At 46.1% G+C, this 26,058-nt stretch overlaps 1 long non-coding RNA gene across 1 annotated transcript in view; it reads left to right on the plus strand.

The window, feature by feature from the left end:
• The first annotated feature begins 4,148 nt into the window (after nt 1-4,148).
• LOC118971742 (uncharacterized) overlaps nt 4,149-26,058 on the plus strand; it is a 37,973-nt gene continuing 16,063 nt past the window's right edge. The window contains exon 1 of the long non-coding RNA XR_012129104.1: nt 4,149-4,731. This is a non-coding gene — a long non-coding RNA (uncharacterized lncRNA). The remainder of the gene's footprint in view (nt 4,732-26,058) is intronic.

A 26,058-nucleotide genomic window follows, 5' to 3' on the forward strand; every position in this document is an offset into this window, starting at 1 on the left:
GAAGCCCAATCACCTCTCGCCCCCCTCCCAATCCCAGCACCTAGCCAACAGCCACCAGCCCCGTAGAAGTAACACCACAATCACCCTATGCCCCATCCTATATATCCCAGCACCTTTCCCTAATAAAGCGGAACTCTCCGGTAAATTGCTGTTGTGTGTCGCTCCTTTCCTTTCAGGTGGAAAGAGAACAAGGTCAGAAAAGCCCTCTAGAAAGGACTCAGTTAACCAGTTAAAACTAGAAAGCCAGAAAAGACTGAGTTAATGAGTTAATCTGTTAAAGCTCAAAAAGTTGCAATTTGGCCTTGAATGTTTGAATATTCCCCAGATAAGGAAAAGTATCTGAGCACAGCCCATGTCTTCATTGTCCCAATTAGATCATTGTAAGAGTTATTCTAGCCTGCTAAAAGGCCCACCTACAAACAGCATAATAAAGACAGGGAGATCCCACCTTAAAGCCAAAACTGCATTTTGAAAAAACCCAGGAAGTTAAGAAGAAAAATTCTTAACATACTCTTTAGCAAACAACAAACAAATAACTCTGCTGACCTTGGAGGAAGGGCAGATAGTCTTGATTGGTATGCTCCCAAACCTGGAAGCTGCTGTCCTGGGAGGGGACCAAAGCAGTAAATTTCTTGTGTTAAGCTAATTTTGCAGAATTACCTAGAGGATTGATAAGAAACTTAATGTCTCATCAAAGATACTTGAGACCACTTAACAAGCCCACGCCCCTAGCCCTTTGCCACAGTCCTGAAAAAATCCTTAGACGGGACACCCCCAATCTTTCAGTGCGCTCCTTTCTCTGGGGTCACCTGCACTTTCTGAGTGTGAAACTTTAACTTTTCCCAACCTTTCAGGGCACTCCTCTCTCTCTGAGGTCACCTGTACTTTCTAAGTAACTTTAAATAAAACTTCTACTCTGCTTCACTACTGTGTCTTTGCCCTTCAATTCTTTGTCACGGCAGGAACAAGAACTGAGGAAAATACATAATGCCTTCCCACCAACAGAACCCTGGATAAATGGAAGGCATGTGGGAAATGCCACAGCAGGGCAGGGATGGCCTGGCACACAACTCATAGGTCCGGAGGGACAGTTCAGTGCCCTGGCCTCAGCAGCTTCTTCCTGCAGAGCTGACCTTGTGCACAGCCACAGACCACCCTCCGCAGAAGAAATGTCAACTTCCTGCCTACCTGGATCCTACCTGGGTGCAGCATGAAGAAGCCACTTGCAAGGCCGGGAGCCCTGTTGGCGCAGGCAATGGCCCCCATGGGGAATCCCTTGCACCCCCAAGTCTTATGTGTGTTTCTGCTGAGAACAAAATGTGCTGTTAGACACGTGTGTTTCAGCCGGTGTGGGACCTTGGGGGCTTGCGGAAGGGGGTGAGAGCAGGGGTCAGCGGTGGTCACGCCTTTGGTAACTCGGGTTAGGGAAGGAGGGGTCCTCAGGCAATGGGAGCAGTGACAGAGGAAGGGCCCCTGTGGGTGCAGGACCCCTCACTGTCTGTATTCTCAAGAGTTTGCTGGTGTTAGGAAGAGACGTGCAGTTGGGGAAGGGGAAGATAAGGTTCAAGGAAAAACTGCCCAAATTCTACCCAGGTAGGGGGTCCCACGTGAAGATGAAAAAGGCTTTGCTGGGAGATAACTTCCTAGCCTATTGGGATCAGACCAAACTGGTCCCAACCAGGTACCAATGCAGGAACCATAGAACAAAACTAAGATTCACCCTAACCACACCTCATGGTAATTCATTAAAATAAAATTGCAGCTTTTCTCCACCCTCGTGGCTTTTCTGTGTGCATTTTGGGAGAAGACTTGCACACCAAGAGGAATGGGTGTATAATTAGATTTGTCAATCAAATGACCTCACCCTGCCAACCAAAGAGGCACTTAACTAAAGAGGGTAGGTCATAATAACTAGACCCCCCCCCACTAAAAGTTCAGTGCCTGTGTCTACCCTGACTCTGGCGGGTCCTCCCTTGGAAGTGTATGCAAACAAAACTTTCACTCTGCTTTGCTACTGTGTCCCAGCCTTTCAATTCTTTGTTGTGGAGGGGACAAGGACAGAGAACACCCTCCACCCATAACACTATGTGTAAAGATGCTCTTGGCCATCAGGGTGTGTGTGCAAGCTGTATACTGACTGGCGCCACAGAAGAGGATCTCCCAAGGAGACCCCAGGAGTCAGGTGGGAGTTCAGCTAAAGCTTCACATGGTCATGTGGTGCTGAATTTGCAGAAGAAGCTGGCCACAATCATTGAAGGTCACAGGCTCTTTCCACATGAGTGCCTGTGGTTAGTCATATCCCCTTCGCTGGCATCTGAGGGGCTGGGGACAGCTGGGACCAGCCCAGGGGCTCCAGTCAATTTGGAGTTAGTGGGATGTGTTTATAGGTTCACATTGACTTCCTAGGTGGCTAAGCTCCCAGTGGCTGTCTGGTGTGGGACTGGCTCCACAGACACTCCTTCCCATGGAGCTGACCAATGGCCACACTGGCATGAAGGGGGCAATGGGGATACTGTGTAGGAACAGAACATGTGCTATAATCATAAACATGTGCTGTTGAGACAGGGACCATGGGCTTAGACAGAGTAGGGTGAGGGCATAGAACAATGTAAGTACATGCAAGGAAATCCCCTACTAAATTTCTGTGTTAAACATTAAGCTCTAGAGTCATTCTTCAGTGAGGTCAGATCACATGTTTTTATTATGCTAATCATTTGTAATGGTAAGATTCAATTTAGCATGCTAAAAGGCCCAGGCCTATGTGCTGTCTTTCCTCCTTCAGACCTGAGGAGGTGATTTTGCAAACTGGGCAACTAATTTAGCATGCAGACCCAGCTGTAAACAACATAGTAAAAGGCAGGAAGGATTCTACCTTAAAGAAAAGATTGCATTTTAATACCCAGGAAATTAAGAAGTAAGATTCTTAACTTACTCTTTAGCAAACAATACCTCAGCCCACCTTGGGAGCTGGGTAGGCAGCCTTGTTTGATATACTCCCAGCCCAAGACACTGGTATCTCTGGGAGAAATCATCAGAGCAGGAAGTTGCTTGTGTTAAGTTAATTCTAAATATGCAGGGACCACTTAACAAGTCCACACCCCTAAGCTTTTTTTCACATTCCCAAAAAATCCTCTACTGCCTATAAAACTCCTAGACAATGCACCACTATGGGCTCTCTTGTCCCCTCCTGGTGTGAGCCAGCAGCTCTGTCCTCTCACTGTATCTCTCAATAAAAGCTTCTCTCTGGCTCTCCTACCTTGGGTGTTTGCTAAGTTCATTCTTCAACTCTGCCAACAAGAACCCTGGCATCACTCTGACCATGGACCTATGTGATCATCACGCATATGTGAGATGACATGTTTCATGAGCACACACATATGTGAACCTGAGAGAAGAAGCACACATGATGTGGTTGCAAACATGATGAGACCACAAACGTGAACATGACCATGTCCTGAGATGCTGGTCATCAGTAGATGGGGGAGGAGGAGAAGGAAGTTTTGAACTTTATGGTGCCAGAAGCTAGCTGGTAGAATTCTGATCATGAAAAATTGTGTGAGAGGGTTAGGGGGCGGGTTTTTTTCCCCTCAGTTCTTGTCCCCACCACAACAAAGAACTGAGGGGCAGAGACACAGTAGTGAAGAAGAGTAGAAATTTTATTTAAAGTTACACACTTAAAAAAAAAGTGCAGGCTTCCTCATAGATAACGTGTCCTGAAAGGTTGAGGAAAAAGTGTGGGCATCCTCAGAGAAAAGATGCACTGAAAGGTCAAGGGTTTCTCCTTTTAAAGATTTTTCAGGAATGTGACAAAGGGCTAGGGGGTGTAGACTTGTCCAGTGGTCTCAAGATGTTTATCTTTGATAAGAGACATTATATCTCTTCTCTTTTATTATCAGTCCTCCAGGTAATTCTGCAAAATTAACATAAGAAATTTACTGATCCAGTTCCTCCCTAGTATGGCAGCTTCCCTCTGGGAACATATCAGTCAAGACCACCTTCCCTGCCCCCAAGGTGGGCTGAGTTATTGTCTGTTTGCTAAAGAATATGTTAAGAATTGTACTTCTTAACTTCCTGGGTTTTAAGATGCAACCTTAGCTTTAAGATAGAATCTTTCCTGTTTTTACTATGGTGTTTATATCTGGGCTTGTTTGGAAAATTAGTAATGATGCTTGTCTCCTACCCAGGTTGCAGATTACTTGATGAGGGGAAGGAGAAGGACAAGACAGCATGTAGGTTTGATAAGGAAAATATTCAACATAGCTGTCAAGGGCAGCAAACCACTTTTCTCCTCCAGTTGGCAAAGCCCTCCCAGCTCCTTCCTCTGGGCTCCTCTGTTGCCCTGCACATGCCGAAATGCCACATATCAAAATAAAATGAATTGCTCCCCTTGCTTGTGCTCAGGGCTCAGACCTCAGGCGATCACTACCCTCTGAGCCCACCAGTGTGAAATAAACCTCAACTCTCCAAGACCTCCGAGTGCTGCTTGGTTCTTCCGTCAGTGATCCAGTCCAGGTTTTCCAGTATTTTCTGTAACATTTGGTTCCCTGACTGGGAAACCTAACCATGCTGGCCCTTTATTGCCACCGGTTTGGGGCAAAGGCAGGGCAGTGATGGAACAGGAGATCACAATGGAGAAGGCATGCCCTGCCTGATCCCTCGGCAGTCTCCCACCCGGTCACCCTGGGGTGGCCCCACTCCGCTGTTCCCGCTGGACTCAAGGAGGCTTGGCAGGTGAGGTCCTGGTTCCGATGTCGAATCTGGTAAGGCCCCAGGGCCCCTGACCCAACCAGTTCCCACCCATTGGGGTGGAAGGGGAGCCTAATCACCTCCTGGAGACTTTTTAGAAGTTGCACAGGTGGACATTGCCAGGGGGGAATGTTTAAACTCTGGTTTGAGAGTGTGAGGGAGTGTGCAGGGTGGCTGCCATTCAGTCTGCACTGAATCTGTGATTCCACGGCCTGCACTACAGAATCTGCATGGGCCTCATCCGCATTCGTGGTCGGCTGCCATGACATAACAGTGACTCAGCTTCGGCTGACCTGGTCTGGGACTTAGTCAAGGCTGACCAAAGTCTCCACGAGGAGTGCGAACTGACAGGTATATGACTGGTCTCCTCTCTAGAGGAGGCACCCCTCCCTTGTCTGTTGTTGCGGCACCGTCCATGGACACATCATGGGGTCAGGACACAGCAAACCTACAGTTCTCAAGACTATGATCAAAACTTTCAGGAATGAACTTTTAGAAAACTACAGAGTAAAATTAACTCCTGCAGGTTGAAAACCCTGAGTGAATCTGTGTAGGCCACCTTTAGTGCAGGGTGGCCTCCAGAAGGAACCTTAGATGCCCTAACAATCCAACAATCCGCTGAGCCTGGTGGGTCATCCCTAGAGATCCAGGTCATCCTAATCAGTCCCCATACTTTAACTTCTGGTTAGAAGTTGCCCAGACCCTTCCCCCCTGGGTGTGATTCACTTGCAATAGGCAGGGACAAAGTAGGGTCTTAGTTGCCTCAACAGAGCAGCCCACAAAGAATCAGCAGAAGCCTGAGCCTCCACAAATTGCTGGTGACCCAGAGAAAGAGCCAATATTGCCCCTACTTTATGCACCCCCAAGGCTGTCAGCACCCAGCCCCCCGGTCCCAGACACCCTGCCAACATCAGCCTCCCCGCCAACTCCAGAACCAGTGGACCCATTCTCCCCTAGACCAGCAGCCAGACTGTGCCTTTGGCCAGGAGCAGGCAGCCTTTAGATGCCAATGCAAGAGACGCGGGAGTCTGAAAGGTGTAATAAAAACAGGACCATCCAGCCCAGCCAGTCCATATTTTACTATCAACCCTTCTCCACAACTAACGTCCTCAATTAAAAACACAATACCCATCATAAAAGCCACAAGCCCTGGTTGAGCTCATGAAATCCCTTTTCCAAACCCATCAGCCAACCTGGAAAGACTGCCAACAGCTTCTCTGCACCCTGTCCACAATGGAAGAGAGGAGGCAGCTGGGGTCCTTGATTGGGATGTATGGGCTGAAATCGCTGTCCCCTAGGAGTGCCCACAGTGGGACTTCACCACCCCTGAGGGACAGCACCAGATCCACCGATATCAGGATGCCCTCTCCAGGGGATGAAAGCCAGGTCCAAAAAGCCTATGAACATGACCAAAGTATCTTCAGTCACTCAACAACCAGGAGAGTCTCCTGGGGACTATTATGAAAGACTGTGTGCAGCTTATCGCATCTACACCCACTTCAGTCCTGAGTCACCAGGGAGCCCACAAATGGTCACCAGCTCAGTCGTAGCCCAAGCCACCCAGACATCAGATGAAAGCTCCAAAAACTGGAAAGTTTTGCTGGGATAAATATCACTCGACTGATTAAAATTGCCAACAAAGTATATCTAAACGGAGAAGTTCAGCCTGACAGAGAGGCTGAAAGAAAAATGAAGAAAAAGGCCAGCCTCCTGGCAGCTGCCCTAAAAGAAAGAGAGATAAGCAAAAGGCAGAGGAAAGCTGGCAGCCAAGAGGGAGAAGCCTAGGACACCCCCAGCCAGGGACCAGGGTCCTTACTGTGAGGAGAAGGGGCATTGGAAGAATGAATGCCCCACCCAAGGCAGAGCCCTGAAGCCCTGTCACTACCGGGAGGAGCCCCACAGGGACAGGCTTGCTGGCCTGGCAGGAGCGGCCCAGACTGACAAGGACAGGCTCTTACTTTCGGCCCCCGTGAGCCCATGGTCAGAATGAAAGTGGAGGGACAACACACGACTTTTATCGTTGATGCAGGGGCAGAACGCTCTGTGGACACCCTCCCTGTAACTCCCTTCAGTAAAAAGACTGCAACTATTCTCAGAGCCACTAGGACATACGCAGTCTGGCAACACTTTTGCCAAGCCCGTCAACATGAACTTGGAAACCACAAGGCCCGACATAAGTTTCTCTACCTGCCTGAGTGCCCCGTTCCCCTCCTCAGCTGATATACACTCTCAAAGCTCGGAGCCCAAGTAACTTTTGAACCAACTGGATGTACCAGCCTCAAACTAAACTGAGGGCAAGAAGAGCCAGAGTCCCTTGTACTGGCAATAACCACACCTAGGGAAGAGGAGTGGAGGCTGTTCTGTGCCCAGGCCCTCTCAGGTAGCCCACCTGAATTCAGAGATGCTTCCCCTCAGTATGGGCTGAAGACGACCCACCTGGACGTGCTCATAACTGAGCCCCTGTCACTGTAGATTGACTCCAGGGACCCCGCCACAAAGACAGCAGCAGTGCCCCCTCACAAGAGGAGAGAGCAGGCATCCAGGAACACCTGATCAGATTCAGAGAGGCAGGAATTCTAACCAAGTGTCAGTCTCTCTGGAACATTCCATTTCTACCAGTCAAAAGGCCAGAAGGAGGGCACCGGCCTGTTCAGACCTGCGAGCCATTAACAGAGTGACTGTTTCTTTACACCCCGTGGTCCCAAAGCTGTACACCCTCCTCAGCTAGATTGCGGGGTCTGCCAAATGGTTCACTTTCCTAGACTTGAAGGATGCCTTCTTCTGCCTCCGGCTGGGCCCCCAGAGCCAGTTCGTATTTGGCTTTGAATGGGCTGAACCGGATGTGGAGCGGCAGATGCAGTTAACAGGGACGCGGCTTCTGCAAGGGTTCAATAACTCACCCACTCTCTTTGGAGAGGCATTGGCCGCAGACCTTGCCAGCTTTCCGAGGGAAGTCACGTGCTGCACCCTCCTGCAGTATGTAGATGACCTCCTCCTTGCCAGTGACACTCAGGGAAATTGTGCAAAAGGCACAAAGGCCCTCCTGCAACTCCTGTCAGACTCAGGATACCGAGCCTCATAAGAAAAGAGCACAAATCTGCAACAGCAAGTCCGTTACTTGAGCTTCTTCCTCACCCAGGGAGAAAGGCCACTAAGGCAGGAGAAGAAAAAGCTCATTAGCCCCTTGCCCCAGCACCAGATGAAGAAAGGCATCTGAGAGTTCCTGGGGGCCACCGGGTTCTGCAGAATCTGGATTCCTGGATTCTCGGCAATAGCAAAATCCCTCTACAACCTCCTGGGGGGCCAAGTCCGAGAGCCATTTTCCTGGAAATAAAGCTGCTTCAGAACAGGCACCAGCCCTAGGCCTGCCAGATACAAAAAAGCTCTGCAATCTCTTTGTACATGAAAAAAAAGTAACCCTCAAAGTTCTCACATAAACTGTTAGGCCCTGGCAGCAGTCGGTTGTATACCTGTCAAAAAAAAAAACTAAACCCAACTGAGGCTGGATGGCCACCCTACCTCAGGACACTGGCAGCCACAGTTATATTCATTAAAAAAGCACATACACTTATCCTGGAACAAAAAATAAATGTCAAGTTGCCTCATACTATTGTGTCCCTCTTAAACACACAGGGACACCGATTCCTCTCCAACTCTTGGCTGGCACAATACTAAAACTCCACAAGGCTGTCTGGCTCCCAAAAAAAGTAGCAGCAATTTTGCACTGCAAAGAACACCAAAAGGAAAACAACCCTATAACACAGGGGAACCAGCTAGCAGATGAAGCAGCTGAAACAGCAGCCAATATAAAATAGATAAAGCTCCTTCCCTCACCATGGCCCTAATGCCCCCAGTAGAGGCCCCTCCACCCAAGTACACTGAAAAAGAGAAGGACTGCGCCATGGCTGAAGGAGCCACCCTAACAACAACAACAAAAATGATGGATGTTGCCTGACAGATGCATCTTTGTCCCAACTGCAACTGGAAGGCATGTAATCAGCAAATACCATCAGCTCACCCAACCAAGAAAAACTGCACTAGAAGCCCTCCTCAAAAAGCAATACTACATCAGATGAATGGATAAAGAAGAGGTGGTACATATACACAATGGAGTATTATTCATCTATAAGAAGAAAACAAATCCTACTATTTGCAACAACATGGATGGAGCTAGAGGGTATTATGCTTGGTGAAATAAGCCAGGCGGAGAAAGACAAGTATCAAATGATTTCACTCATCTGTGGAGTATAACAACAAAGCAAAAACCGAAGGAACAAAACAGCAGCAGACTCACAGACCCAAGAATGGACTAACAGTTACCAAAGGGAGAGGGACTGGGGAAGATGGGAGGGATAAGGGGAAAAAGGCATTACAATTAGCACACATAGTGTAGGGGTGGGGGGAATGGGGAAGGCAGTATAGTGCAGAGAAAAGTAGTGATTCTATAGCATCTTACTATGCTGATGGACAGTGACTGTAATGGGGTATGGGAGGTGGGACTTGATAATGGGGGGTATCTAGTAACCACAATGTTGCTCATCTAAGTATATATTAATGATACCAAAAAAATAAAAATACAGTGTTTTTGAAACAAACAAAAAAGCAATACTACATCAGCCAGTTGCCAGTATTATTAAGCTGAACAATAAGTGAGCAGTGCATGACTTGTGCCAGAAATAATGCTCAATCTGCACTGCAACCCCCACCAGATGTCCAAAGAACAAGAGTTTCCCCTTTTAAAACCTTGAGATAAGACTTCACAGATGTCCAGCCAAGCAGAGGACTCAAATACCTTCTAGTAATAGTGTGTACATACTCTGGGTGGGTTGAAGCCTTCCCTACAAGGAAAGAACAAAGCCAGGAGATAGCCAAAGTCCTTCTGAAAGAAATTGTGTCCCGGTTTGGCCTACCGTCTACAATTCACAGTGACAATGAACCTGTCTTTGTAGCAGATGCAATACAGATTTTAACTAAATCTCTCAACATTACCTGGAAACTACACATTGCATACAGGCCACAAAGTTCAGGGAAAGTGGAGCTAATTAATTGCACTCTCAAAGGAACCCTAGCTAAATTTTGGCAAGAAACTGGCTTCCCGTGGCCAGACCTACTGCCCCTGGCTCTCCTGCATGCTCGCTGCACACCTGGGACTCAAGGCTTTTCCCCTTTTGAATTAGTGTATGGACGCCCTCCCCCATGCCTAGGAAGTCTCCCAGGGAACCTACACCAGATAGAAAATAAGAGAGTAAGAGAACAGCTCCAAGCCTTAAGAGTCACCTTAAATAAGTTGCAGCAATACACCATAGAGAGAGCCCTGATCTCCTTAGGGACCCCAGTACATTCCTTTCAGGCTGGGGACTCAGTCTGGATCAAAAATTGAAAAAGGGACCCCCTCCAACCTCAGTGGTCTGGCCCCCACGTTGTTTGTTTGTTTTTGTACTAATTGGTAAGTTTTATTTACATAAATTATACATCAATAAAGTTCACAAAAAGGCAAAAGAAAGACTTTTGAAACAAAGTAGTAATATTATTAGATATTTCACACACAAATAAGTATAGAGAATAATGTAGGAATGTCCTTATAGTTACCACTCAGATGACCAAATAAGATAACACAAACACAATCAAAAGCTTCCTGTGGGTCCCTTCCTCCCCCACAGAGTTAAACCACTATCTCTGTGTTTATTATACTTATGCTTGTTTTTACTATTTTATTTCATATGTATGTATCATCTTTTTTTTTTTTGGTAACCTTAATGTACAATTACAAGAGCAACATTAAGGTCACTAGACTCACCCCATTATCAAGTCCCCACCACATACCCCATTACAGTCACTGTCCATCAGTGTAGCAAGATGCTATGTCCCGTCCAGCGGGACTTAGTTATTTGTGGGGACGAGGGGGATCCGACCTGAAAGAAAATGGGGGCGAGAGAAGAGCGAAGGCAAGACAGTATTCTGATCAAGCCTTCAAATTTTATTGTAAGACGGGGGTAGATATACACCAGTGTTCAGGGGCAGAGTGGGCCATAGGATACTTGTAGGCAGGGGATTGGCTGCATAGCAGGGGTGGCGCAGCGAGTTACATTCTAATTGGTATATGATAATGGGGAAGGAGGGGGAGAAGAGTATCTCTTGGCGCGCGCGGGCTTTCTTGTTGGCGCGCGCGGGCTCGTAGCTGATCTCCAGGAAGTGAAGCAGGAACCTCATGAACTGTGGCCATCTTGTTGTCTTTGTGTGGCTCCCAACATCTCCTCTCTTTCTATTTATTTTAGAAAGGTGGGCCTTAATCGAGTGAGGGAATAGAGGCCTGGCTCCTCCAGCAGGGTAACATCCTGCAAATGCTCTCGGTATCTTTTAGGGAGGAGAGGCAGAGCTGAAAGCCAAATTGACCTTAATATATCAAGGCTTTATGTACATATGGATACCAACCTCTATGCAAGCCAGGCGTATTCTCAGGGAGGACCAGAGAGGTTCTAGGAAGAACCCTCCCTTGCGGTACTTTGTCTCGCACTCATCTCGATGCCCATACCCTCATAGTTAGGGGTATGTCTGGCTCTGGCTGACCAGCATATAGGCCACATTAAGTACGGTGCCAGAATCGATGGTACCATGGTTGAGGCGCCTGTAAAGTTGAAAACCGGAGACCGGGAGCATCGGTTGGCTCGGTGTAAGACTCTTCATCACAGGCTGTAAGTCTGTGATAATGAACAGCAACCGCTGGCTTGACGAGCTGGTCAACTTGCTCTCGAATAAAAACTGTCAGTTTTCTTAAGGCCCAAGGGCCAAGAGACACTAAAAGGAAGAATCCTGCCAAGGGTCCAAGGATGGTGGGGATCAGAGTAGTTAACCAAGGGGTGGCAGAGGTCCAGTTTTTATACCAGGCCTCATCCTTTTCTCTTTGTTTTTGCCTGGCTTCTAGGTTTTTCTTAACTTTATCAATGCTATCCTGCACTAACCCTGTTTTGTCTTTATAGAAGCAACATTCTTCTTTAAGAGCAGCGCAGAGACCTCCTTCTTTCAGGAAAAGGAGGTCTAACCCTCGGCGATTTTGGAGCACTACCTCAGAGAGAGAGACAACAGATTCTTTCAGGCTGTCTAAACCCTCTTGCAGATTTTGTATGTCTTTATCAATAGCCTGACTAAGAGCATAATATTGTTGTTTAGAAGTAATTATGGAGGCAATGCCTGTTCCAGCCCCAGCTGCTCCTAATCCTAATAATACAGATAAGGTAATGGCGGTTACTGGCTCACGCTTAGTGCGAGTAGAGCCTGAGTAATATGGAAGGAGGTCTTCGGTGGGATGTATGGAAATCTTGGGCATGAGCATGACTAAAACACAATATTCATTGTTAGATATTAATAAGCGCGGGTTAACGGAGGGCGTTATGCCAAAGGAGCAAGCAAAATAAGTACCGTTGGGCGCGACAAGGAATTCATAGGACAGCGGGGGTGAGAAGGAGCTGTTACAGATGGGTACTAGCTGAGGGGGTAGACGCAAGAGGGGGCTATGTATACAGAGGCCTATTCCCGAAAGCTGCGTCAATGTGAGACCCGGAGAGGTTTCTGAAAAACGGGAGGGGTCTGACCAGCGAGTCTTGCTGGAGTCATTGGTAAGTATGAGGTCTGCTGAGGTGTTTACTAAAACTGCTATCCCTTCGTAAAACGGGGGAACGGGGGAGAAACATAACCAGCACTCGCTATATCCAGTGGAGTTAAGGGATTTTGCAGTCACATTAGCCAGGCCTTTAAGGATTTCGCCTGTGGAGGGTAAAACCGGGGGGAGCAAGGCCTGGAAAACAGTACTAGTAGACAGGGGAGAAGGGTTAGAAGGTCTTGGGTCTCTTGCCTTAGGGGCAATAGGGCCAAGGACAACGTGCTTGTTGGCGTTTGGAATGGATCGAATTAATTTGATTTTAAAAGTGAGCCCAGGGTCCTTTCCTGAAACATAAAGCCTTAGCCCCCATTCATGTCCCCTGAGCCATCCATCAATAGGGGCCCTTTTTCCCTTGTCAGTAAAGGTAATGGAGAGCGGTGTACATCGCCCCCTTGTAGATTGGGTGCTTTGACATTCTGGGGTAACAGTTGAGTTAGGCTTGGGATTCCAAGCCTTACTTACAGTTATATAATCCCAGGTGGAGCTAGGCTTCCAACTAGCATCTCCCGTAGTCTCACACCCCCAGGAGTCACAGAAATAGGAGTCTCTATATCCACATTTATAGTTAAGGGCTCGATCTCTATGAGCTCCCGGGCAGACATAAAATTCTGTTTCCCTGAGGTAGGTTCTCCTAGGGGTGTTGTTACACCCAGGAGAGGTGGTAGATTGTCCCTCAGGGTAGGTCTCAGGGGAGGTGGAAAAAGGAAAGTAAATGTCTGGGGTCCCCCAGGCCGCAGAAGCTCCAGCGGCCAAGTCACAGAGATCAGGGGCAAGAACAGGCCATGGGGGGGTACTTGCTAAGGTGGAAGAACTGAAAACGACGTCTCCTGCTTCATTGGTGACTGTCCAGGTGAAATTGGAAATCTGATGGGTCCAAACGGGGCGAAAGGTCATGACGAGGGTCAATAGTGTACATATCTTCATTTTTGCCTCCTGAAAATAAACAGAAAGGGAAGGCTTCTCAGGGGTTAATATGCCCTGGACTGGAATTATTATTGTTTCTGCCTCTATTTGTGTCTAGGAGTTTAATGAGCCTATCTGGGAGCCATCGGGCATTTTGTGCCTTAGCATCATATATACAAGCATGTCCTTTCCCCCATATGAGCACAGGGTCAGGCCCGTGCCATGTATTGGTCATCGGATCTCTCCACATAGCTTGTGCATAATTATCTGCCGTGGAGGGATGCCAAAGGCGATCAGCAGCGGTTTTACCCGCGGAGTCATAAGTAAGGAAATTGAGAACAAACAGTGCATGATTTAGGAGTGTCTTTGCACTACCTGTTCTCGGATAGAGTACTTCTCCCCCCGACTGAAGTTTGAATAACATGTTTTTAAGGGTTAAGTGGGCTCTTTCAACAATGCCTTGGCCTTGGGGATTATAGGGAATTCCTGTTACGTGCTTAATATCTAACTGCGCACAGAACTGTTTAAAGCTAGAGCTGGCGTATCCAGGCCCATTGTCAGTTTTTAAGATTTTAGGTTGTGGTAGATATGCCAGGCATGAGAGAACATGGGTAATAACATTTTTAGTTGCCTCTCCCGTTTGCAAGGATGCACATAGGAAACCACTACATGTGTCAATAGACACATGGATATATTTTAATTTACCAAAGGGAGGGTAATGAGTGACATCCATTTGCCATATCTCTCCTGGAACTAACCCCCGGGGGTTGATTCCGTTATGAGGCTCTGGGAGGAGAGTTAGACATCCTTGACATTGTCGAACTATTTGGCGGGCCTGTTCTCGGGTGATTGAAAATTTGAGTCTAAGAGTGTGAGCATTGAGATGATGTAGTTCATGAGCCCGTTGGGCTGCAGCCAAGGGTGAGTCTGGCGTGACAGAGGCTACTAATTGAGTCGCCAGATCAACCCTGTCATTGCCTTTGGCAAGCGGCCCTGGAAGGCCAGTGTGAGCGCGTATGTGCCCGATGAAAAAAGGGGCATCGCGGCTTAAAATTAATTTTTGCAATTTTGCGAATAGGGGGGAAGCATTTGTAGAGGGACGTATGTAAGGCACTGTCTCTAATAGGGGAACAGAGGTTGCTACATAGGCACTATCAGTGTAAAGGTTAAAGGGGGCATCTATTAAAAGCTCAAAAACCTTGATTATTGCAGTTAGTTCAACAAGTTGTGCAGAAGAGAGGTCTGTCTGTATTCGAGTAACTTGCCCATTAATACTGAAAGCGGCTATACCGGAGGAGGACCCATCAGAGAACACCATTACAGCCCCAGCAATTGGCGTGGTTTTAGTCCTTTTGGGAAAGACAACCGGGGTCTTTTGAAGGAACTGGACTAATCTGTCTGCAGGGTAATGATTGTCTATTGTCCCCTGGAAGGAGGTGCAGCTAATTGCCCAATCATCATCATGTTGAATAAGCCATTGTAATTGAGATGTATTGTATGGGAGGGTTATAACTTCAGGGTCTCTCCCAAACAACTTGAGAGCTGCCTCTCGGCCTAAACGTAAGAGGGCAGCAACTAATTGAGGATAGGTAGCTAAGACTCTAGGGGGGGAGGCTGGCAAATGAACCCAAAATAGTGGATGGTTCTGCCAAAGGACTCCTGTAGGGGAGAAGGGGGTAGGGAAAATGAGCAGCCACAAACTTAGATGTGGAGAGAAGTAGCTAATGGTCTGTTCAGAAATAGCCCGCTCTACAATGGTTAATGCCCTTTGTGCTTCTGATGAAAGCGAGCGGGGGGAGGAAGGATCAGGGTCTCCACGTAGGACATCAAACAAAGGCTTTAACTCTCCGGTGGTCAGCTTTAAATAAGGCCTGAGCCAGTTGATGTCTCCTAGCAGACGCTGAAAATCATTAAGAGTGTTTAAGGAGCTTCTCTTTAACTGAATTTTTTGAGTGAGGATTTTATTAGAAAATAATTCAAAGCCTAAAAATAGTTGGGGGGGGTGGACCTGGACCTTTTCTGGGGAAATTTGTAGTCCTCGATCTCGGAGGGCAGTGACTAGCTGTTGACTGGCCGCATAGAGCTGTTGCTGGTCAGGACCGGCAAGAAGAATATCGTCCATATAATGGATAATATACAAAGTGGGGAAGAGCAACCTAAAGGGGTCTATAGTCTGGGCTACAAACTTTTGGCAGAGAGTGGGGCTGTTGGCCATTCCTTGTGGGAGAACTCTCCACTGAAACCGGGGAGAAGGCCCTACACAATTGGTAATGGGTATACTAAAGGCAAAACGTTTGCAATCATCAGGATGCAAAGGTATGGAGAAAAAGCAATCTTTTAGATCAATTACTAATTTGACATACCCTTTAGGAATGGCTATTGGAGAGGGAATTCCCGGTTGTAATGCGCCCATAGGGACCATGGTCTTATTAACCGCCCTGAGGTCTTGTAGGAGCCTCCACTTGCCTGATTTCTTTTGGATTACAAAGATTGGGGTGTTCCAAGGGGATGTAGAAGGTTCAATATGTCCAGCAGCCAGCTGTTCCTGCACTAACTCTATGGCTGCATTTAATTTTGTAGTGGTAAGGGGCCATTGATCGATCCAGACAGGAACATCACTTTTCCAAGTAATCTTGTCTGCCTGGAGTGCAGGAGGAGCAACGGCCCTTACGAAAAATGTTTTTCAAACCCTAAACCTGAGCGGTCTATCTTAGGCGTGGCCAGTATCGGGTTGGGATCTCCCTGTTTTAGTTTGCCCAACCCCTGACCAGGGAGGTAACCCTGTGAAAGCATCTGCTGTGTTACAACTTCATTAGGGCTACACATGATGACTTTCATTTGAGAAAGGATATCTCTTCCCCAAAGATTTACTGGCAACCCAGGAACTACGAAGGGTTGAATGAATCCGGTATTTCCTTCTTCGTCTTCCCAGTTTAGTAACTGTGAGCTCTGTAAGGTGTTTCTTGACTGTCCAATTCCTTGTAGATGGGTCAAGGAAGCGTGTAAGGGCCAGCTGGAGGGCCATGAAGCCTGAGATATGACCGTAGAGTCGGCCCCCGAATCTAAAATTCCTTCAAATACTTTTCCTTGGATCTTAAGCTTAAGAGTGGGGCGTTCTTTAGTAATGGCTTGGATCCAATATAAGTCTGAAGAACCTGGGGTAGAGGAGCCTCGCTTCTTATGAATAGCAGGGTGAGATGTACTTAAAGGGAGGGGGAGTGCCTGCGCAAGGCGCTGACCTTTCATAATGCTGACAGGGCACCGGGGAGCACTAGCAAGAATTTTTATTTCTCCAGTATAGTCATTGTCAACTAAGGAAGGGTGGACAATAAGGCCGTTTATTGTGGTGGAAGCTCGCCCTAAAATTAGAAAATAAGTATCTTTGGGAGGTGGGCCATAAATTCCTGTGGAAATAATTGTAACTCCCTCTTCAGGCGTTAATATTGTTGAGGAGGAGGCACAGAGGTCAAGTCCTGCACTCCCGGGTGTGGCCCGATAGAGGGCGGGAGTGCTACAGCTAGGCTGTTCCCCGAGGCCGGCTGAAATGGAATTGGCTGGGGGGCCCGGGGCTGGCCCCTCAGCCCGTTTCCCTGAAAAGGGGGGGTGAAAGGATTTGTGGTACTGTAAAAGGGATTTGTTGGATTGTTACGGCACTCTTTGGCCCAGTGCCGCCCCTTATGGCAGCGAGGGCAAATACCGGGGACTGACCCGACTCTAGGAGGAGGAGCTGTGGTAGAGCATTGGCGAGCGAAATGGCCTGGCTGTCCACATTTAAAGCAGTTACGCATAGGCGGTGCGCCCCTGGGGAAGGAAGGAGGATAAGAAGCCGGGGGAGTCTGAACAGCGGCACCCACAGCTAAAAGGGCTTGGACTTTGGATGTAAAAGGATCGACATCTCTACACATTCTCAGCATTTCATCAAGAGTTTTGTCTCGAGTCTTACCGCGGAGGACGGCTCGACATGCCGAATTGGCGTTTTCATAGGCTAGCTGTTTTACAATCTTATCATTGGCAGCCGCGGAACCAAGGGTCCTTTCGGCGGCCTCTAACAGTCTGCTAACAAATTCGCTATAGTCTTCTTGCGAGCTTTGAGTGATCTTAGTTAGAGGAGTGTTAGCAGTCCCGGAAGCAGGGAGTGATATCCAAGCGCCCAAAGCGGCATCTTTCACTTGAGATAAAAGACCAAGGGGAAGGCGCTGCTGCCTGGTTTCAGAGATATATCTGCCCTGTCCCGTAAGCTTATCAAACGTCCAGGACGCTGTTGGGGAATGAGGGTCTTTTACATTGGCAGCAGCGATGGTCTGACAGCGGTCAGCAAAATCTGCCTTCCAAGTTAGAAACTGACCACGGGTAAGCACAGCCTGGACTATACGCAGCCATTCACCTGGGAGTAAATGTCCTCCTCGAGACAGCGAATCAAGAACAGAAAGGGTAAAAGGGGCATTGGGGCCATAAGCTTTAACGGCCGCGTTCAGCTCTTTTAAGCTTTTGAAATGGATTTTGTGAAATTCTCTAGGGCCATCGGCAGGCTCGGCCGGCTCTGGCTCAGCCTGCTCTTCCTCCTCACTTTCTAATTCCTGAGCAGCAGGGGCGTCTTCACCATCGCTTTCAAGATCGCCCTCTTCCGGACTACGTGTTGTGGAGGTGGGGCCAGAGCGGGCGGAGGCCCGGGTAAGAACAGGAAAGAGCAGTTTTTTAGGTTTTGTGGCTGTAAGCGGTTTCTTAGAGAGGCTCCTTTGCGAAGGTAATGAGGGACGAACTGGTTGGGAGACAACCAATTTTTGGAGATGGCAAGTTATTCTTTGTTCTACTATCTGTGCTATTAGGTCTTCAGTGCTGGTAGGGGGGCTAACAGGACTGGGAGCCGGAGGGGGTAGCGGAGGGGCCGACGGGGGCAAAAAGGCCGAGGCGCAAACATTGGGAGGCCGAATAGGGGGAGTGTAAGAAGGGGGGTTAAGCGACGGGGCGGCAAGGGGCCAATCTGGGTTGTGATACCTGGCCGCCTCGTCTTCTAGTTCGGCCGCGTCTCCCGGATCTAAAGGTTCGCTATTTTGGCTCTTAGTCACGACCGGAAAAACCTTTTGTGTATCGACAAAGTCCGAATCTCGAGGGAGAGGCGGATAAATGCAACATTTGGGAGGGGTATCATGGAGGGCACCGAGCAAAGATGGTGTTAGGCTAGGGGAGGGGGATTTAGCTGATTTTGGAGCAGGGGGATCACTCGAAAGAGACGATTTTGAGGCCGCCCGAGATAGGGGGCGGAGGCAATATTCTGCCACTGACAAGAGTTGACGTTTATCAGGGTCAGTATTTTCAACAATATCTCTGATAAGACTCCAATAGGAAAATACTGAAACAGGAACAGAGTCAGGGCCGTTTTTGATAAGATAATCATTTAAATCTCTACCTACTTTCTGCCATTTTTTAGGATGAATTTCAGGGCCATTAACAATAAACCACGGACAGACTTCATCAACAAAAATAAAAAACTTTACCAAGTCTTTCTTTTTAACTCGAACTCCTCTCTCCCTAAGCGAACTTTTTAGGTCTCTTATGAAGACCGCTTCTTTACTTAATCTAGTTCCCATTTTCTTATAAGGCGGCCGGTACTCACCAGGGACGACGACCTCCGTGAGCGGCGAAAGGCGTCTCCTATTGTTTCATCAAGAAGGGGTCTGGCCAGACGATATCTTACTCGGGGGTCCGCCTGCGAAGGATCCGCGCCTCTGGCCCCACGTTGGGCGCCACTTGTCCCGTCCAGCGGGACTTAGTTATTTGTGGGGACGAGGGGGATCCGACCTGAAAGAAAATGGGGGCGAGAGAAGAGCGAAGGCAAGACAGTATTCTGATCAAGCCTTCAAATTTTATTGTAAGACGGGGGTAGATATACACCAGTGTTCAGGGGCAGAGTGGGCCATAGGATACTTGTAGGCAGGGGATTGGCTGCATAGCAGGGGTGGCGCAGCGAGTTACATTCTAATTGGTATATGATAATGGGGAAGGAGGGGGAGAAGAGTATCTCTTGGCGCGCGCGGGCTTTCTTGTTGGCGCGCGCGGGCTCGTAGCTGATCTCCAGGAAGTGAAGCAGGAACCTCATGAACTGTGGCCATCTTGTTGTCTTTGTGTGGCTCCCAACAATGCTATAGATGCACTACTTGTCTTCTCTGTGTTGTACAACCCTCCCCGTGCCGGCCCACCACACATTATGTGTGCTAATCTTGATGTCCCTTTCTCCCCTTTCTCCCTCCCTTCCCACGCTTCCTCCCCAGCCCCTTTCCCTTTGGTAACTGTTAGTCCGTTCCTGGGTTCTGTGATTCTGGTTCTATTTTGTTCCTTCAATTTTTTTCTTTATTCTTATACTCCACAGATGAGTGAAATCATTTGATACTTGTCTTTCTCTGCCTGGCTTATTTCACTGAGCATAATGCCCTCTAGCTCCATCCATGTTGTTGCAAATGGTAGGATTTGTTCTCTTCTTATGGCCAAATAATATTCCATTGTGTATATGTACCACATCTTCTTTATCCATTAATCTACTGATGGACACTTAGGTTGCTTCCATTTCTTGGCTATTGTAAATAGTGCTGCAATAAACATAAGAGTGCATATGTCTTTTTCAAACTGGGCTGCTGCATTCTTAGGGTAAATTCCTAGGAGTGGAATTCCTGGGTCAAGTGGTATTTGTAATTTGAGTTTTTTGAGGAATCTCCATACTACTTTCCACAATGGTTCAACTAGTTTACATTCCCACCAGCAGTGTAGGAGGGTTCCCCTTTCTCCACATCCTCGCCAACATTTGTTCTTCTTTGTCTTCTGGATGGTGGCTATCCTAAGTGGTGTGAGGTGATACCTCATTGTGGTTTTAATTTTCATTTCTCTGATGATTAGCAATGTGGAGCATCTTTACATGTGCCTGCTGGCCATTTGAATTTCTTCTTTGGAGAAGTGTCTGTTCAGATCCTCTGCCATTTTTTAATTGGATTATTTGCTTTTTGTTTTTTGAGGTGTGTGAGCTCTTTATGTATTTTGGATGTCAACCCCTTATCGGATATGTCATTTATGAATATATTCTCCCATACTGTAGGATGTCTTTTTGTTCTATTGATGGTGTCCTTTGCTGTACAGAAGCTTCTCAGCTTAATATGGTCTTACTTGTTCACTTTTGCTTTTGTTTCCCTTGCCCAGGGAGATGTGTCCATGAAGAAATTGCTCATGTTTATGTCCAAGAGATTTTTGCCTATGTTTTCTTCTAAGAGTTTATGGTTTCATGACTTACATTCAGATCTTTGATCCATTTCGAATTTACTTTTGTGTATGGGGTTAGACAATGATCCAGTTTCATTCTCTTACATGTAGCTGTCCAGTTTTGCCAACACCAGCTGTTGAAGAGACTGTAATTTCCCCATTGTATATTGATGGCTCCTTTATCGTATATTAATTGATCATATATGTTTGGGTTAATATCTGGACTCTCTATTCTGTTCCACTGGTCTGTGGGTCTGTTCTTGTGCCAGTACCAAATTATCTTGATTACTGTGGCTTTGTAGTAGAGCTTGAAGTTGGGGAGCAAGATCCCCCCTGCTTTATTCTTCCTTCCCAGGATTGCTTTGGCTATTTGGGGTCTTTTGTGGTTCCGTGTGAATTTTAGAACTATTTGTTCCAGTTTGTTGAAGAATGCTGTTGGTATTTTGATAGGGATTGCATTGAATCTTTAGATTGCTTTAGGCAGGATGGCCATTATGACAACATTAATTCTTCCTACCCAAGAGAATGTGATGAGGGTCCATTTGCTAGTGTCCTCTTTAATTTCTCTTTAGAGTGTCTTGTAGATCTTAGGGTATAAGTATTTCACTTCCTGAGTTAGGTTTGTTCCTAGGAATTTTATTCTTTTTGATGCAATTGTGAATGGAATTGTTTCCCTGATTTCTCTTTCTGCTAGTTCATCATTAGTATATAGGAATGCAACAGATTTCTGTGTATTAATTTTGTATCCAGCAACATTGCTGAATTCAAGTATTAGTTCTAGTAGTTTTGGAGTGGAGTCTTTAGGGTTTTTTATGTACAATATCATGTCATCTGCAAACAGTGACAGTTTAACTTCTTATTTACCTATTTGGATTGCTTGTATTTCTTTGTTTTGTCTAATTGCCGTGACTAGGACCTCCAGTACTACGTTGAATAAAAGTGGGGAGTGTGGGCATCCCTGTCTTGTTCCCGATCTTAGATAAAAAGGTTTCAGCTTCTTGCTTTTAAGTATGATGTTGGCTGTGGGTTTGTCATATATGGCCTTTATTATGTTGAGGTACTTGCCCTCTATACCCATTTTGTTGAGGGTTTTTATCATGAATGGATGTTGAATTTTATCAAATGCTTTTTCAGCATCTATGGAGATGATCATGTGGTTTTTGTCCTTATTTTGTTGATGCGGTGGATGATGTTGATGGATTTTTGAATGTTGTACCATCCTTGCATCCCTGAGATGAATCCCATTTGATCATGGTGTATGATCCTCTTGATGTATTTCTGAATTCAGTTTGCTAATATGTTGTTGAGTATTTTTGCATCTATGTTCATCAGGGATATTGGTCTGTAATTTTCTTTTTTTGTGGTGTCTTTGCCTAGTTTTGGTATTAGAGTGATTCTGGCTTCATAGATGAGGTTGGTAGTATTCCCCCTCTTCAATTTTTTTGGAAAACTTTAAGGAGAATGGGTATTAGGTCTTCTCTATTTGTCTAATAAAATTCAGCAGTGAATCCATCTGGTCCAGGGATTTTGTTCTTGGGTAGGTTTTTGATTACCACTTCAATTTTGTTGCTGGTAATTGGTCTGTTTAGATTTTCTGTTTCTTCCTTGGTCAGTCTTGGAAGGTTGTATTTTTCTAGAAAGTTGTCCATTTCTTCTAGGTTTTCCATCCAGCTTGTTAGCATATAGATTTTCATAGTATTCTGTAATAATTGTTTGTATTTCTGTGGTGTCCATTGTGGTTTTTTGTTTCTCATTTCTAATTCTGTTTACATGTGTAGATTCTCTTTTTCTCTTAATAAGTCTGGCTAGGGGCTTATCTATTTTGTTTATTTTCCCAAAGAATCAGCTCTGGGTTTCATTGATTTTTTTTCCTATTGTTTTATTCTTCTCAATTTTATTTATTTCTTCTCTGATCTTTATTATATACCTCCTTCTGCTGACTCTGGGCCTCATTTGTTCTTCTTTTTCCAGTTTAAATAATTGTGACTTTAGACTATTCATTTGGGATTATTCTTCCTTCTTTAAATAGGCCTGGATTGCTATTTTCCTCTTAGAACTGCCTTCACTGCGTCCCACAGAAGTTGAGGCATTGTGCTGTTGTCATTTGTCCCCATATATTACTTGATCTCTGTTTTAATTTGGTCGTTGATCTATTGATTATTTAGGAGCATGTTGTTAAGCCTCCATGTGTTTGTGAACCTTTTTGTTTTCTTTGTACAGTTTATTTCTAGTTCTATACCTTTGTGATCTGAGAAGTTGGTTGGTAGAATTTCAATCTTTTTGAATTTATTGAAGCTCTTTTTGTGGCCTAGTATGTGGTCTATTCTGGAAAATTTCCATATGCACTTGAGAAAAATGTGTATCCTGCTGCTTTTGGGTGTAGAGTTCTGCAGATGTCTGTTAGGTCCATCTGTTGTAGTGTGTTGTTCAGTGCGTCTGTGTCCTTACTTATTTTCTGTCAGGTTGATCTGCCCTTTGGAGTGAGTGGTGTGTTGAACTGTCCTAAAATAAATGCATTGCATTCTGTTTCCTCTTTTTATTCTGTTAGTATTTGTTTCACATATGTTGGTGCTCCTGTGTTGGGTGCATATATATTTACAATGGTTATATCCTCCTGTTGGACTGACATTGTTATCATTATGTAATGTCCTTCTTTATCTCTTGTTACTTTCTTTGTTTTGAAGTCTATTTTGTCTGATACAAGTACTGCAACACCTGCTTTTTTCTCCCTATTGTTTGCATGAAATATCTTTTTCCATCCCTTCACCTTTAGTCTGTGTATGTCTTTGGGTTTGAGAGGAGTCTCTCGTAAGCAACATATAGATGGGTCTTGCTTTTTTATCCATTCTATTATTCTGTGTCTTTTGTTTGGTGCATTCAGTCCATTTATGTTTAGGGTGATTATCGATAGATATATACTTATTGCCATTGCAGGTATTGTATTCTTGGTTACCAAAGGTTCAAGGGTAACTTCTTTACTATCTAACCATCTAACTTTAACTCACCTATTACAGTATTATAAACACAGTGTGATGATTTTTTATTTCTCTCCCTTAGTATTCTTCCTCCTCCACTTTTCATATGTTAGATGTTTTATTCTATACTCTTTTATGTTTCCCTTGACTGCTTTTGTGGATAGGTGATTTTATTTTTTGCCTTTAGTATTTGGTTGGTCTGCTTTCTTTGCTATGATTTTATTTTCTCTGGTGACATCTATTTAGCCTTAGGAGTACTTCCATCTAGAGCATTCCCTTTAACATACTTCATAGATGTGGTTTGTGGGGGGCAACTTTCCTCAACTTTTGCCTATCTGGAAATTGTTTAATGCCTCCTTCAAATTTAAATGATAATCTTGGTGGATACAGTATTCTTGTTTCAAAGCCTTTCTTTTTCATTGCATTAGATACATCATGCTATTCTCTTCTGCCCTGTAAGGTTTCTGTTGAGAAGTCTGATGATAGCCTGATCAGTTTTCCTTTGTAGGTGATCTTTTTTCTCTCTCTCTGGCTGCCTTTAACTCCCTGTCTTTGTGTTTGGTCTTTGCCATTTTAATTATTATCTGTCTTGGCATTGTCCTCCTTGGGTCCCTTGTATTAGGAGATCTGTGGACTTCCATGGTCTGGAGTCCATGGTCTGGGAGACTATTTCCTTCTCCAGCTTGGTGACATTTTCGGCAGTTGTTTCCAGAAAGATACTTTCTATCCCTTTTTCTCTCTCTTCTTCTTCTGGTACCCCTATAATGTGAATATTGTTCCATTTGGATTAGTCACACAGTTCTTTTAATATTCTTTCATTCCTGGAGATTCTTTTATCTCTCTCTCCCTCGGCTACTATGTATTCCTGTTCTCTGATTTCTATCCCATTAAGAATCTCTTGCACCTCAGCCAGTCTGCTCTTAAGTCCTTCTATCAATTCTTTCATTTCTGTTTTCTCCCTCCGGACTTCATCTGTTAGCTCTTGCATATTTCTCTGCAGCTCCATCAGCATGGTTATGACTTTTATTTTGAATTCTTTTTCAGGAAGATTGGTTATATCTATCTCACCAGGCCCTCTCTCAGCATTGTTTGAGTGATTTTTGACTGGACCAGGTTCTTCTGCCTTTTCATGGCAATAGAAGTGATCACTGGCAAGTGGTACATGTCAGCTGGGAGAACAAAGTTCCTTCCTGCTTGCTGTTCACCTTGTCCTTCTCTGCTGCCTGTGCTGATTGCCTGTACACAGGAAGCAGTCTCTGCATTAATCCCCTGAGCTGCCCTGGGCAGTGCAGCCCTTGAGATGGCCTAGGGCACTGGCAGGCATCACAGAGTAATGGCATGTGTTCTCCTGTGAGAATGGCATCCCATTGTGCCTTCTGGACCTTGCGCCGGCTTTCTCTGTCTGGTCTGGGCAGCTGCACGCCGGTCGCAGCCTTTGGGTCTGTCCCGGGTAGCTGTGCCCTGGGAGAAGATTCTGTGTGGTTGCTGTGGGTGGGGCTGTTCCCCAGCTGGTCTGCAGCAGTGGCAGGTCAGCCAGTTTGCTTGCAGTTCCTGTGGGGGGAGATGAACGGTAGGCTGCTTATTGCCGTTAGGGGCTTCAGAGCTGCGTTGCCACCCAGGGGGTTAGAGCACTTGACGTTCCTTAAAATTCCCAGCCTGCTGGGCTGAGTGTGCCAGGAAGATTCTATCCACCTGTTAAACCCTTGTCCCTTTAAGACTTTTAAGGTACCCGCTTTTCTTTTGTCCCAGGGCAGCTGGCTGTGGGGACCCATTCACAGTCTCTGTCTTGGATTTTATTTTTCCATTTCTCTAATATCCCATACACCATGCAATGTGTGTCTGTTCTCCTGGTGCAGATTACTAGGGCTGGTTATTCAGCAGTCCTGGGCTCCCTCTCCCTCCCTGCTCCAACTCCTCTCCTTCTACCCAGTGAGCTGGGGTATGGGGAGTGCTTGGGTCCCGCCAGGTCACGGCTTTGTATCTTACCCTTTTCATAAGATGCTGAGTTCTTGCAGATGTAGATGTAGCCTGGCTATTGTACTTTATCTTCTGGTCTCTCTTTTAGGAATAGTTGTTTTTGCTGTATTTTCAAAATATATATGGTTTTGGGAGTAGATTTCCTCCTCCTTCTTCACACCACCATCTTGAGCACCCCCTTCCTCCACATTGTTGTTCTAACCACTCCTACTGCCCTCAAAGTTACAGGTATCACTACGTGCATCCATCAGTCCAGAGTGAAATGGGCTCATAATCGGGACAAAGAAATACATCAGTGGAAGGCCCAGCCAGACCTCCAGATCCTCTCCGCCTCCGCATCTGACACTTTCTGTCTGACTAATGAGCATGTGCACACTGTGGATCCTGACCCTCGCTGGAATGGAATCTCTCATCCTGGGCATTAACCTCTCTGCTGCTGCCCCCTGACTAAACTGTTCCTCAAAAAGTTGCCCTTTCTTTTGTCTATTGGGTAATTGTAAGTTGTTTTGCTGTGCTTACCTGTCTCTCCTAGCTGAACTCAAGTCTCAGCCTGCA

Source organism: Manis javanica, chromosome 3 (genome assembly GCF_040802235.1).
Source record: "Manis javanica isolate MJ-LG chromosome 3, MJ_LKY, whole genome shotgun sequence".
Classification (NCBI taxonomy): Eukaryota; Metazoa; Chordata; class Mammalia; order Pholidota; family Manidae; genus Manis; species Manis javanica.